This window comes from Protopterus annectens, chromosome 1.part2 (assembly GCF_019279795.1).
Source record: "Protopterus annectens isolate FY-2018-M chromosome 1.part2, PAN1.0, whole genome shotgun sequence".
In the NCBI taxonomy this organism is placed as follows: domain Eukaryota; kingdom Metazoa; phylum Chordata; order Ceratodontiformes; family Protopteridae; genus Protopterus; species Protopterus annectens.
Window position 1 is genome coordinate 429,816,910 of NC_056727.1, and position 16,569 is coordinate 429,833,478.

Here is a 16,569-nt window from a genome sequence, read left to right on the forward strand (position 1 = left end):
TGGGACCACTGTTGCTGTACGCCATTCTTTGGGTACGTATCCTGTAGTAAGGCTAAGATTAAACAGCAGCCTTATGTGTGGGTTTAGTTCCTCTTGGAGTTCATGTAGCACGCAACCCAGGACACCATCTGGTCCCATTGATGCTGTGTTTTTAGCTTTGGAGAGGGCGGCTCTCACCTGGGCATTTGAGATGTCAGGGAGGCTACACTCTGCTGGGATAGATATTTCTCCTTTTGGAGGGGGGGATTTGCACTGAACCTGTCTGCCAGTATGTTGGCAATGTCTGTGGGTTCAGTGTATTTTTTGTCATTTTGGACTAACTCTGAGCATATCTGGATGTTTCCACCCAGGTTTCTAACATAACTAAAGCAGGCCTTGTGATTGTCTTTAGTGTCTTTTGCGATTTTTCTCTCAAAGTTGGCCTTGGATGATTTTATGAGTGATCGCAGTTTTTTGCTAGTACAGATCAGAGATGCCTTCCCTTTTGGGGATTTTGCTCTGTCATGTAGTAGCTTCCTCCTCCTGTTGTAAAGCTTGTTAATGGCTGGGGTCCACCAGACAGGATGCCTGCATTTGGGGGAATGGGTCTTGGTTTTATTTGGGATTGCATGATCCATGCATTCTTGAAGGTGTCCGTAGAAAGTGTTTATAAAGGTTTCAGATGTGTGGGCTGTGGTTTCCACTGGACCAGGGACCTTGAAAGATACCACTTCAGTCTTAAGAAGTGTGAAGTCAGCTTTTGAGAAATTCTTCACTGTGGTCTTTTGTGCTGGGGGTGGGGGCGGGATGTGGATTTCCAGTGAGATTAATTTATGGTCTGATCTCACCAATGAGGGGTATACTTCCGGTGTGGAGCATTGTGTCCCCATGTTTGTGATGATCAGGTCTAGTATATTATCTCCTCTTGTGGGAGTGGTGACTAGTTGTTCCATCGCATTTGAGTTTATGAATTCTAGAAACCTTTGGGCTAGGGTGTTGGGGCTTGAGTAATGCTCCCAGTCTATGTTTGGGTAGTTGAAGTCTCCCAATATGATGATATTTGGAGAGACATTCATACTCTCCAGTGTCTTCAGGAAGGCTGAGTGGGGTTCCTGAGTTTGAGAGGGTGGTCTGTAGCATGCTACAAATTGTAGGGCAGTTTTGCCTATGGTTAGTTGCACCTGGATGGTCTCCGATGCTTCGTGTGTTGCCACTAACCTGGAGGTGTGGATATCTTTGATGAATATGGATAATCCCCCTCTTTTTGTGGTTCGGTCCAAGTTTTGAGGCCTGTCATAATTGTTCTGTAACTAAATCAGTAATGCTAATGAATGCTCTAGTTTCTGTATCTGTAAAAGCCAGAGCAAAACTATTTTGGTCTCTATTAGCAGTTGCTAGAAATGTTACAAAAAAATTAGAAGTCAATCTTAGTTCCTATGTTCAAAGAATTTTTAAATTTAACAGCAATGCTATGTAAAACTGAAAAAGAATTGATCAAAATAAAATCTGCAAATCATACTAAGACTTTTAGTGGTTGGGATAACATTGAAATGTTGTTTTTGAAATACCAAGATTCTTAATGTGTTAATAGCATATGATTACATTGATGATTCAATGCATTCCTATCACTGTATAACAATATATGAAGTTGAATTTCTTACTTTTTGTATATATATATATATATATATATATATATATATATATATATATATATATATATTGTAAATATGTTAAATTAATAAACATTTTCTTTAAAAAGAGGAAAATGATGAGAGAAAGAAAAAAGCACAGGAGCAAACTAAAATAACCAGAAATATGTTGGAAATGAACCAGAGACTGGAGTTGGGAGATGGAGATCAACAGGAAGAAAGCCAGCAACTCAGAAATTAATGAATTAAGGTGGGATTACAAAGCATCAATCACATTTGTTAAATTTGGCTGAATAAGAAAAAAAATGGAAATATTGGACTTTTTCCACTTATTAAATATGTAGGGACTCCAAAGCATATATCCTACATCATGTCATTAATGTTTGGGGTAACATTGAGATCAGGGAAGCGGAAAGAAAGAGGTAACTGTAAGTAAAACAATTTTTGTTCTTAACAGTATTTTTATAAACATGACATATATTGCATGTTATATAGTAATGCATTTCCAGTTATTTTTATATGTTACATGGCTTCTGAAGCAAACAGATACTTTATTTTTTCTCCTTTCTTTCTTCTCCTTTAGTTTTAAGAAATGTAGGCACTGTAATGTAAAAAGTGAAGAAAGCTTGGACAAAAGCATGTTTAAGATAATAGACTGTAATCTTGGGTTGTGAAAGTGTACAGATCATGATATAAGTAAAATTGATATGCCTTTTCTTACTTTTGCATAGTGGAATGACTGGATTAAAGCCCATGGTTTGATCTAACAACAAATTTTAAGTGTAAATAAGTAAATAAGAGAATACTGAATGTAAGGAAAAGTTTTCTTTCAGCAAATAAATGTTTATAGTGCAACATGAGAAGCTTGTAGCTGAAGGCAACTGAATATCTGCATCTCATGTTTCTATGCAGAGAAGCTGATAAGAGAGCAATAAAAACAGAATGCTTTTTTCCAATGGCTAAAAGATAATGTTTTCTGAAGCATTCAAGTTGTTTTCCATATCCTGTTGAGAAATAAAGATAAACCAAAAACAGACAACACTTAGTGTAAGTGGAAGCACAGGCTGTACCATGCCTATTGTAATGGACAACCTTAATTATAGGTCAATGAAAGCCTGTCAATGTAGCTGCCAATCCTGGACAGTTGTTCTTATTAGAAGGGTTAAACATCATCATTTGAAGATGCACATAGTGTTGGGTGTTTGTATTAAGTAAATAGGTTATGGGCATATTGGTGATGTGTTTGCTTTTTTTTGTTTGTTTTTTTGTGGATTTTCATTAAAACAAAAATGACTGTATAAAAGATCAGCCTGCCAAATATTAGTGTATGCATATAACACGAAATCTGAAACATGACATTGAAAAAAAGATGTTATGTAACAGGTGGGAATAATAATATCTTATCATGATGATAACACTTTCCATATTGTCTTTGAATGTGAATGGTCTCATGGATATATACAAAAAAGAGAGTAGTGAACTATAATAAGAACTGTGGACTGCAAATAACTATGCTTCAGGAGGCACATTTGGAAAGAACTGCACATGTGAATTTGATAAAGGATTTCAGAATATTTACTCAGCAGAATATCTTGGACAAAGAAGAAGGGAGTACTTATATTAACTGCTAGAAAACTTTAATAATGATAGCAGAGGAAAAAGATAATAATGGCAGATTTGTGGTGATAAGGGGCTACCTGCAAGAGAGGAGGATTATGCTGGCATGTATTTATATTTCACCCAAAACTGCTACAATGAAGCTTAAGAAAAGTCTGGGAGAGATAGTCAGCTTTCAGCAGAGACTATTACTTACAGATGGGCAATGGAATTTGAATTGCAACAGTGAGGATGTATCTAGGGAGCCTAGAATGGAAAATATAACAAAAATAGGGTAGATTTTTGAAGAAAGTTATGAAAATAATTGGTAAGGAAAATGTGAACTTAGTAGTATGAGCTCAAATAAAATTTACATATTATTCCCCAAGGTACAAAAACTGGGCTAGGCTACACAGAAATTATATTTACAGGAACATGTATATTCAATTGAAAGTTTTGATACACATCCAATAGCTATCTCAAATCATATGCCAATAGTAATCAAAATAAAAATGCAAATTAGTGAATTAAAAATGAGACACTGGCACTTCCCCCTCCTATATTTTAAAGAAGAATTGAATGAATGGGTAGCAGAAATTATTCAGGAGTTATTAAAGAAATTTCTTCAGAAAATTTAGCTAAGGTAGCAGGATAAAATGAAAATGTAATTTAAAAATAGGGTAGAAATAAAAGAAAATGAGATATGATTAAGAAGCAGTGATAATTATTTAGAGGTATTAACAAATGTTAAAGTACTGCAGACTAAGGGGAATCTTACATAATAAGAAGAGGCTCAAATGTAGGAGTCTAAACAGAAAACTTCACTCCCTACAAGCTGCCCTCCCCTAGACAATGTTGATATCTGTGTGGTAACTGAAACATAGTTTAAAGCTGCAGCGAGCACACTGGCAGTGCAAGAGTGTAATTCTTTCCTCCCAATTAGACAAGCTACTAGTTGTGACAGGGAGTAAAGGTGGAGGTATCTTGATTGACATCAAAAATAAATATACCTCAAGGCTGGTCAAACAGGACAATACACTTGAACTTCTCCACATTCAAATCACCAAAGGCAAAAATCCCATGCCACTTCCTTGCAAGCGAGAGGTCCTCTTCTATGACCCAGGAAACCCATAATATGTATTTAAACCTATTGGAAACACTCACCATCCAACCCAGTACCATATTCATGAGGGACTTTTACCCCACTATTAACTGGGAATCATATAGGACACCAAATGTACATTATAGATGGACACAGAGATTCCTGCATTTTGTAAACACAAACTCCATGGATCAGTTTGTTAATACACCAACCAGGGGTACAACCATACTGGACCTGGTTCTCACTAATATGGAAGATTGCTGTACACACTTGATTATAATATCTTCTCTGGTAATGTCACACTACAAAATAGTCTCCTTTGAAGTAAAAGTAACCTAACCCTGCAATATTCAGGAACTACTCTAAGGCTAGCTTCCTACTATTAAGTGATAACCTGGCTAAACTTTAAGTCCCCATAAACCACGAGAACACTGCTATCTATGTGGAACTGTTCACCAAAACCCTATACAAGCATGTTAATAGCTGCATAGAGGAAGCTGTACCCACCAGGAAGAAGTACAAAACTAACTCAAAAACAAGCTGCCATGGTGTAATCATAACATCAATAGGCTGCATAACGGAAGGAAGAAAATCCTGAAAAAAATTAGGAGTTTTAGCACTCTGCAAGATAAAAGCTCTCTCATCAAACTAAACAAACAACTCAGAGGACAACTAAAGTCTACCAAAGCCACATTTGAGGTAAATTTGGCCTCCCAGGCCAAGGACAACCACAAGGCATTCTTTAGCTATGTCTGCAACCTCAAAGGCAATACACAATTGTATGCCAAGCTCATTGTAAATGGAACCACCTACACTGAGGCAGAAGACATAGCAAACCTACTGGCAGACAAATTCAGCTCCAATTTTACCCCTCTCTCACCCTCAACATTCCCTCAGAAAATACCATCAAATGTAACACCCCTGCTATCACAAGGAAACAGGTCTTTAACACTCTCTCTAAGGCCAAGAGCACTGCATCAATCAGCTCAGACAATATCCCAAGATGCCTTTTAAATAGCATGAAATATGACCTATTAGGCCCTCTAGAATGGCTATTTAACTGTAGCCTCTAAACAGGCTTTGTACTTCAAAAATGGAGGAGAGCAGCAACAGTCATCCCTTTGCACAAATGTGGGCCATCATCAGACCCTGGAAACTGCAAACCCATAAGTCTCATGAGTCTCATATGTGAATCCATAAAAAAACTAATATGGAAATGATCAATAATGACATAGGAAACCTTAAGGCACTGCACACAAGCCACTTTGGTTTTGTCAAGGACAAGACATGCCTACTCAAAGTTGTGGACTTTTTTTTGGAAGGTCACCAAAGCAATGGATGAGAGCAAAATGATGCACACTGCCTACCTTAGCCTGGCCAAGGAATTTGACAGAATACTCCACGTGGACATTACTGACAAACTATGTCACCTGGTGGATAGACAACTGGCTTGCAGACAGGACCCACACATTTACTATTGTGGAGTTCACCTCTACAAACAGACCAGTCACAAGTGGAGTTCCTCAGGGATCAGTCCTGGCACCATTGCTTTTTGGCATTTACTTCTCTGAAGTCAAGGCTAATGTCAATGGCCTCTTGTTGACTAAAGTTGCAGATGATTGCAAATTAGGAGGTTTCATTGAATTCTCCAATGACATAAATCTTCTCCAGGAAGGGCTGACATAGACAAATAACTGGTATCAGAGCCATGGACTAAACTTAATGCCAATAAATGCATGATAGTATCCTTCATGAAGTCTTCCACCCCTGGTAACTATCACATTGATAACATACCCCTAATAGCTGACCCAGTAGTCAGTGACTTGGGGACACACACAGACAGCAATCTAACCTTTGACCATCACATGTCTACAGCAGTGAGGAAATCGTTCTATGTTGTGCAGATTATAAAAAAAGGTATGGCATCTAGCTCCAAGGAAGACATTGTTCCACTGTATTCAGCATTCATCGGCCCTGTCACTGAGTACAATGCCCCCTTTGTTATGTATTTAACTAGGCTTATCCAACAATTGGAGCATCCACAGAGGTATCTCACTAAAAAAAATACAGGGCGTAAGTTGCATGTCCTATGTAGATGACCTCAAGGCTCTATCCCTGTGTTCTGTCTCCTACAGGCAGTTGAGAGGAGATCTATTCCTGGCATACAAAGTATTGTTGTACTCAACTCTGACTGACCTCCTGCACATCCACAAAAAAAAAAAAAAAAAAAAAAAAAAAAGCACAAGAATTACTTGTTCTAAAGACTTAAACCTTGATTGTGATATAAATAGGACCTTGTGGAAAGAGGTGTGTATCCCCGAGATTACTGCTTCTATGGAACAGGCTTCCCATTCAAGTGTAACTTGGAACATTGGATGGGGAACAGGAATTTTATCCTGGTTTGGCACTCAGGTCTCTAATGGACACAGGCAGCCTGTAAATTGTCCATCTCTCAAGCCTTTGCTTGTAAATGTTTCATCTCCCTCTGTCCCTGCTTGTACTTATGAAGGGTACTAGAACTTGTCAAAGATTAGGGATGCATAGTTAGGCTTAAAAAAGTCATTGTGGTCATTAGCCTATTAAACACCTATGAACCTATTAACGGAAAAGAGAAAATAAGGGACTACATGGATAATATGCATAAATTCAGTAAGACTGTTATGAAGCAACTCTTTCCTGATAGAAACTCTATACCACAAAAGCTTTTAGCACAATGGCTGAGGCAACAGAAAGTAAAAAGGGTTGTTGCCAAGCTTAGACAGCCTATGAAAAGAAAAATAACCAGAGGTCCTGTAGAGGTATTAGAAATAGTTCAGAAATTTTAGGAAAATCAGTATAAAGCAGAGAAATATGGAAATCAATAAAAAATACAAGTGGAAATATTTATGGAAGAAATAAAATGCCAAAGTTAGAGGTAGATGAGGCTCAATTATTAACAGTTAGGATAGGATGAGATGAGATAAAATGGTGATCTATACCCAATATAGAGGAAAGTATACAGGAATAGATGGTATTTCTGTGGAAGTTTGGAAGCTAGGAAGGAAGTAAATAAAAATCTGGAAGTTGTGTTTAACAAAATTTTAAAAGAATGGGTTGCAAAAGCCAGGGTACTTTTTTGGCTAGGCTGAAATAGACCCTAGGGCCAATAGCCTAGCACCTACCTATGAACCGATAAAGGAGCAGTAGCAACATCCTGGAAGAAAACTGGTGGCTGTAATACATAAAGATGGTAAAGACCCATCAATTCCAGCTTCATATAGGCCCATTTTGATTTTATGCCATGATTATAAAGTGTTTATGTCTATAAAGGCTAAAAGAATGTCAAAGGTGTTTGCCAAAATCGATAGATATGCATCAGTGTGGTTTTGTGGAGGGGAGGCAAACATTTTACAACATTAATATAACAGTGATGATCCAGAAAGAAGCAGCATGTAAGAAACTATCAGTTGTTGGTTGGTCTTGATGCAGAAAAAGCATTTGACAGAGTAAGCTGGGGTTTCATGAGTAGGCAAATGGAAGCATTTGTATTCCCTGACACAATAACAAAGTTAATTAGAGGATATATTAAGGATCACAGGTAAAAATTAAAGTGTGGGAGGTTCTTCTCTATAAGTTCTGTTTGAACAGAGGAACCAAGCATGGGTGTCCTCTTTCCCCTTTGTTATTTGTGCTATATTTAGAATCATTGAAAAAGAAAATAAAGAACTCTAAAATTTAAGGATATAACTGATATGGTAATCAAGAAAAGTTGGATTTATTTGCATATGATATTATCTTTTATCTGATAAAACCAGAAAAGGACATTTCAGCATTATATAACATTCTGAGATAGTTTCAAGTCTTTTAAGGATGCAAAATTAATGACAATGAAAAATGGCAGTAGCTTTAACCTATGTACCCACACATTCATTGATTCAGCAATATCCTTTTTTCTGGGGACATGACAAAATGAAGTACTTAGGAGTATGGGTTAAAAGGATTCTGTTATATGTTGGAAGAGAATAAACAAAATATAATACAAAAACTGAAAAACTGGAAGCTCTGTTTTATGGATATGGATAGCAAGATATAAGTAGAGAAAATGTTTTTAGTCCCTTTAGTTTTATACACAGGTCAGAAATATTTGTTTATCAAACAGAGGAGAAGTTGTGGGTAGCAACTGACAAAGAGGTGAAGGATTTATCTGGGAGTGGAAGAAGGGAAGAGTCAAGAGGGATAAGTTGATCTTTCCAGTGGAACAAGATGATTTGGGATTGCCTGATTTGAAGGGATTTTTCAGAGCTACATGCTTAAGTCTCCTATACATAGTACAAGCTGAAATGAATAATTCAAAGTAGAACGAGTTGAGGATGAAATGGTGGAAAGCTCAAGAAATACAGAGAGGTTGTGATTTTGGATGAAGATTCTTAAGGAGAATAACAATAGATATACAGAATATTATATTATATTTATACAGTAGCAGAAGATATTCGAAGAACCAAGCAAACAGAGGAATGGAGAAAGGATATTCTGATGATAGGGATGACTGCAATTAGGGATACAGACAATAGGCAAGAATGGGACAGAATTTACTCGAATAAACTGGCAAAAATACCCAATGCATTGGGAGCAAATAATTAGAGGGAAAAGTAACAGAATGGGAAGAGGCAAAGGATACATTTGAACTGTAGGATGGACTGCCTTCCCTATCAAGGATTCATATCAGCACATAGGTGAAGGGAAAGGAATAGGAGGATCTCAAGTGAAGGACCAGTACTGGTAGAGATTTTAGTTGAATCTAGAACAGTAGCTTCTGTTAAAAAAGGAATAATTAGTAGGACATATAAAATATTGCATGATAACTATAATAATCAATCAGAGGAAGTTAGAAAGGGTTGAGAAGAGAGATTGTACAAACAATTCACAAAGAAACAATGAGAGGCTATATATATGATTCTCAAGTATTGAACAAAGACTACAGATTTTTTATTGCTAGTATTTGCATAGGTATTTTTATACCCCAAGCAGACTCCAAATAATTTGTCCGCTGCCAGATTGCAAATGTTGAAGGTATTATGAGGCAGAATGAGGTTATTTGGAACATATTTTAGGAATGTAAAGAGTTGGCAGGCTTTAAAAATCCTCCACCAACTACTCTGTCAGAAATACTGGGTGGCAAATTTGTATAACTAAGGAAACAATTTTTTGAGCTGTGGTACAGAATCTGAATTGCCCATACATAGTATAACTTTGCTGAGTTTAATTCTGGTGACTGCCAAACAAAGAAATTAATAGAAATTTGAAATCAATGTCTAAACCAGCTGTATTAGAAATAGCGAATATGGGAACAGAGATAAAAGAACTGGAGGTGGAATCTTTAGAAAAAGTTAGGATCAAATTACATAGAAAAAATGGGAATTGTTGGAAGAATACATGTAAGATACTGTTCTGAATGAATAAGGATATTTAAGGGAAGGCAGGAATTGAATGAGCTATGTAATGTTCAATTGATAATGACTGTATAGAAGAGTGAATATGATGAAGAATGTCTGCAACTGAAAATATGTCAATATGGTTTGATTTCAATTATATGAATATATAATTGCCTGTGTCATAAGTGATAATTCAGTAAAGATATATTTTTTGCATGTATGCCAAGAATACCACTGCAGAGCATAAGGTATGGAAGAGATCCTCATCTGGTTTATCTGGAAATAATTATGGATTAGAGATATTTGGAAATACTTACAAATGCATAGTTCTAACTTAATAAAATAAAAAACTCCAGTAAACCCTTACAGGGATGGTACACACTAGACAAGCTTTATTACACGAGGAAACTAAGAGATTTTACCCTGTAGCTCCCAGGGCTTCATCAGAGAACAGTTGAAATTCAAAAACAGACTTAAATAACATTCATTTAGTGCATCACCTGATCCAATTCAGTAATTAACCAGTTAATTACTTTTTTTAAAAATACATTGCACCAGAAACAGCATAACAAAGTGAAGTGTTCGGTAAAAATCATTGCTCTATTAATTCACTGTTGTCAATTTTGTGGTAAAGTGCTAGTGCTAATAAATATAAATATAAATAAATATTTCATACATTAGTTAAAAGTACTGAGTTAAAAATATGTAAAAATTGTATAAAAATTAAAACTAATATCAAAGCATACTACATAATGCAAATTACCTATGTTGTCCTGTAGATATTTTTGGGAACTAAGGAACATAAATTAATGCACTACGGTCAAACCTCCAGTGCCCTCAATTTTAAGATAGGAGCTAGAGAAATGCTATCATTAATACCAGGATAAACCATGGTGTTAGTTCTTAGTTGCCACTCCAGCTCTAATTTTTCAAGGTACAAATTCAAGTCTCCACCTCTACCATGGTCAAAAACTCTATCAATGACAAAGAACAATAATTTTTGAAATTATTACAATTTTTAGAATGCACATATAATGTATTCTCAATTTTCTTGTTCTTAATGTCTCTGCTATGTTCCAGAATCCTTTCCTTAAGTTTCCTAGTGATTTTACCCACATAGAAAACAGAACAGGAGATACAGGTCACTAAATAAATCACAGTCTTGGTATTACAATTGCATTTACCAGGGCATGGATGGGTATGCATATAGTCATCAATTGCAACATAGGGACCTGTGTTGATAAATTTACAGGCCTTACAAGCATTACACTTAGACATTCTTGAGGCTAAACCTTTTGTTCTTGTTGATTGCTTCTCCAATACATTTTTAATATTCGGACCACTACTGAAAGTAATTTTAGGAAAACTTCCTAAGATGTTTATAATGTCTTGATCAAATACTGTATTCCATGTATTACGAACTATAGAGGTGATTTTAAAAGCGTCCTTATTGTCTGGGAGAACTAACATATTGTCAGATGACAGAACGTTTTTGTTATTTTTATTGTTGTTGCTACCTGGCGCTGTACATAATATAGGGGTGAACCTGTTGTTCCTGTTCTCCACAACATAATTCCTAGTTTTTAACAACATTTTGAATGGGTATCCTCTGTCTCTAAACGTGCCAATTAGTGTATATATTTCCTTCTCAAAGTCAATATCATTAATTGTTAGTCTCGAAATTCGTACCATTTGCCTTTTCACTATGCTTTTCTTTTGATACATAGGGTGGCAACTGTTATACTGGAGAAATGAATTGAAAAATGTTTCCTTCTTATAAATCGCTGATTGAAGTTCCTTGTTGGTCTTGTCCCATGCCAGTCTTATGTCAAGATAGTCTATACTCCCCTCAGCTAGCTTGTATGTGAACCTTAAAAATGAAGTAGTGGAATTGAGGTAGGTTCATAGGTTCATAGGTAGGTACTAGGCTATTGGCCCATGGGCCTACATAAGCATAGCCAACAAGGTTCCCTGGCTTAGGCCACCCAAGAAAGTTATTTTCCTGTGCCACTGTTGAGCCGAGACACAGAAGTGATCCCCGAGGTGTATTTCCTATTTCCCATCCACTCATCAAGATTTTTTTGAAGAGGGCTAATAAAGAACTTTGCTTGATATAGATGGGTAGCCTGTTCCAGAGTATGGGAAGTCTCTGGGACAGGAAACTATCCCTCCAGCATGTCCTGTTTATTGTGGTGACAAGGTTTAGGTCCCTAGAGCATGTAGCTCTGAGGGACTGGAATTTCTTTAGGTGTAACATGTCCAACAGCTCTGGGTTTGACATAGCTTTATATGTTAGGCAGAGATCACCTCAGAGTAGGCGATATGCTATGGAATAAAGCTGGAGTTTTTTGAGACGGTCAGTGTAGGGCATTTGTTTGAGGCCAGTAATCCTCTTTGTGAGGTACTTCTGTGGCCTTTCCAGCTGCTGCAGATGTCTTGTGAGGTACATTCCAAAAGGGGTGTTGTACTCTATAATGGGTCTAATGAGTGTCGAGTAGAGGAGAACAATGACCTCTTTTTTCCTGGATGAGAACCCTTTTATGATGAGGTGTGCCATGTAGAAGGACTTCCTGACTACTGTGGTGATGTGACTATCAAAGGCGAGACTACTGTCCACCTGGGTCCCAAGGTCTCTTATAACACATTCGGTGTTAGGTAGATTGCTGCCTATGTGGTAGTTCATGGGTACAGAGTTTTTAGCAAAGGGGATGACACTGCACTTTTTGGCATTGAGCTTGAGGCCATGGCTCTGACACCAGGCATCTGTCTCAGTGAGGCCCTTCTGTAGGATGTCCACATCATTTGAGGACTTGACTATGGCTCCTAGTTTGCAGTCATCTGTGAACTTTGTTATCCAGAGGCCTTCTGTGTTAGCCTGTACTTCAGAGAAGTATATACCAAACAGGAGAGGTCCCAGGACTGAACCCTGTGGTACTCCACTTGTCACTGGTTTGAGGTCAGATTTGGAATCTGCAACTTTCACAGTGTGGGTTCTGTCAGTGAGCCAGTTGGCAACCCATCTTGTGACGAAGGGATTTATACCTTGTTTAGTGAGTTTAGCTATAATTCCAGAATGGGGGATGGTGTCAAAAGCCTTGGCAAGGTCAAGCTAGGCTGTGTGAACCACCTTACCCTCATCTATGGCTTTGGTGACTGCCTCAAAGAAGTCGATAAGGTTCAGGAGGCATGATCTGCCTTTCACAAACCCGAACTGGGTGGGATCCAGAGTTTGGTGGTTACCAATGTCTTTGTTTATGAGTTCCATGATGATACATTTCATGGCCTTGCAAACCAGGCTCATCAGGCTAATAGGTCGATAGTTCCCGGGATCAGTGTTGGCTCCCCCTTTGTGAAGTGGGATAACTGTTGCTGTGCACCATTCAGTAGGCACAAAGCCTGATGCGAGGCTATTATTGAACATGGTGCTTAAGTGGGGAGCCAGTTCGTTCTGAAGTTTATGTATAACACAGCCTGGGATGTTGTCCGGTCCCATGGATGCTGTGTTTTTGGCTTTAGAGAGTGCAGCTTTTACCTGCGTAGTTGCGATTACAGGGACTCTGCATTCTTCCTGTATAGATAAGGGCCCTTAAGGGGATGAGGGGGTGGTAAAGTTAGAACTGAACCTATCTGCCAGGATGTTGGCAATATCTGTTGGTTCTGTAATCTTCGTGCCATTATGCTGTAACTCAGAGCAGATCTGGGTGTTGCCATCGAGATTCTTGACATAGCTATAGAATGCTTTGTGGTTGTCCTTAGAATTAGTGGTGATTTTGTTTTCATAACTTTGGAGGATCTTATAAGGGATCTCAGCTTCTTACTGAGGCTGACCAGGGAGCTCCTCCACTCATGGGATTTTACTCTCTTTTGCAACAGTTTCTTCCTTAGTTCTTCCTGGGTACCTTTCCAAAAAATCAATATATCATCCAAAAATCTTAGCCACGTTTTAATTTTACTGAAATGATCTGATGGAAACACACATTTCTGTTCCCACTGCGCCAGCACCAAGTTGACGTAAATATGTGCACATTTGGCCCCCATGGCTACCCTGATATTTGATGAAAAAGTTCTCCCTCAAAATTTAAAAAAATGTTCAACACCAAATCCATCAATTCCACTAGTAATAATCTTTTAACATTGTCTATATCATTCTCCACCATTAAGGTTTCCCGAAATAATTTCAAACCTTCATTTGTGGAATAACTGTGAAGAAGTTCATTATGTCAATAGTTTGTTTGGTTGTGTCTTTTGGCTTTTCCCAGTTAGGGGTCACCACAGCGGAACTCCGGTCCACTAATGATTGGCAGTAGATGTCAATAGTAACGAATAAAAAAATCATCGGAAGTTACAGTGTCTCTCAAAATTTGTAAACAATATCATGAGTCTTTTAGTATACGAACATAGTTACCTAACAATGGTTTACACCAATAATCAATGTAAGCAGCCATAGGCTCTGTCTTAGAGCCTGTTGCTGCCACAATAGGTCTAAATGGTGGGTCTTGTAAATCCTTGTGGATTTTCGGAATCCCAAAGATGTTAGGTGTCAGTGGGGACTCAACAACCAAATATTTGTATTCAACTGAGTCTGACATTCCTAGAGTTAAAAAATCATGTAATATCCAATCAATTTTAGCATATGCTCTACTCAATTAATTTTTCGAGATTCTTTCATAAGTGGAACTGTCATTCAGTAGCTCATACATTTTGAATACATAATTATTGTGGTCCATTAGTACAACTCCCCCACCCTTGTCAGGTTTCATAGCTCGAACCTGGTTGTCTTTACACAATTGCTTAAAGACATACTTTTCATTTAATGATAAATTATCACTACCTTTTGTGACTTTGTGAAAAATATCACGTATCCCTTTCTCACACATAGTGTCAAACATAATGACAGAATTATTAATTGGCAGTAAAAAAGTGCTTTTTCTTTTTTTAGAAATTTCTGATCATTAACAAATACTTGCCTGTCATAAAAAATTCTTAAATTCAACTGCTTAGTAAAAAGTCTTAAATTAGTAAAAACCTTAGCAATATCCAGTGAGAAACTAGGTACAAAAGAAAAGCCTTTACCTAAGAACTGACATGTGGTTATCATTAATGCATATCTGAGAAAAGATGTAAGCAGAAAACCCATCTTTAGTGGTTACATTCCATCTTACTTCATCATTAAATTCAATAAGTTCATAGTCGTGGTTAGGTGAAAAATAATCAAAAAATTAAAATGAACCATCGCACCTTATTGGTTCACTCGATAAGAGCAATTTCTCCATTGTCCAGCCCCCCCCCCCCAGTTCCTTTGTTTCCCCTGATTCCTGTTGATTAACCTCTGTGACCTTCTGGTGAGTTCTGGTGATACTAAAAAGTTGTTACTATTCTTGCTCTTTACATTAATGCCATTGTGACCAGTGTCCTCAGAGAATTGCTCAGCACTGCCACTGAAATTGGTACCATTGTTAATATTATTATTAAAAATCTTGTTTCTGTTAGTAGGTGCAGTATATGCTGTTTTATTACAGTATTCTTGTGTGTCCCTTTGTACGTTTTTTAGTTTTCTGACTATATTATGTTTAACAGATTTATCAGAGTCAATTAGAATAGATGTATATAGGGGTTTATTTGCCTCAAATAACAAATCCTTCGTAATGCTGTCATTCATATCAGTCAATTGCTTTTCAAATCTCAACAGTTTGCGCTCATTTTCTTTAATAATAATACATACCAATTCTAAACCAGTGTGATAAAAAAACTCCAAAAGTTCACCCTGCATCACGGAGCCTGGTTCAGTACCATTAGGACATTTCCAAAGTCTCAAACCCTTTGGAACCTGCTTCAGCTCTAAAGAACATTTTAAAAACAAATTGTCCATTAGAAGTGCCTTAAACCTTGTAAGCACTTTCTCAAAGTTACGTACCATGTCCTTCCCTCTGTTCAGGGCAGTCAGACAATTCCATGTGTGGTGTTTTTAGAGCAAGCGAAAAAGAAGGGGCATCAATACCTCTTTCGTTGGTGTTATGTCCATTGCGGGACCGGTTATTCACCTCGGATCCACTATTTGATGTCCCTGAGCAGCCAGGCTTGGTGTGAAAAGTTTGTATGTCCATTTGGGTATCAGTGATGATAGAATGGTCTGAATGACCAGCAGTAGCAGTATTTTGTTGTTATAAATATAATCATAATAATAAAAACATCACTTTGCAGTAAATAACATTTTGCATAAACAGTATGCTTCTGTGAGTACCGCTATTAATGTTTAACCCAGGCATGTCATCAGAGAAGTGAAACATTCTCAATATGACAGGAAAATCATGCTCAACATTACAAATTAATAGTAAACAAATATCAACAAATTAAAAAAACTGTTTCTCCATTCATTGATGTTACTCCACTAATACTATATAAAAGTATAAAAAAAGCAAGCTTAAAGCTCAGTAGTCAACAAAACCAGAGTCCTGGAAAAAGTCAGCCTTGGCCTGTGTCTGTCTGTAGTTGAAGAGGGTAAGAATGGTTTTGATTTGTGAGTAGAAGAACTGAAGGATAATTATGCAATGCCTTTATTATAATAAGTGGATGGTTTGGCATATCAAACTTTGAGAATAAGCCACTCATATTCCCAGAATGCAGAACTGCATGCCTTCTTGAAGTCTAGTAATGACTGCCTGGGACCTCATTGACAGGGCCCTCCAGTGGTTCACACTGCTACACACTTGAGCAATGCCAGCCTGACTCAGGATTATAATAACCTCCATAAGAGAGCTTAACTCTACAAACTATTATTTTAGCATAGAGTTCTACAAGTGTGCATGAGAGGGAAATAGGCCTACAGTTTCCC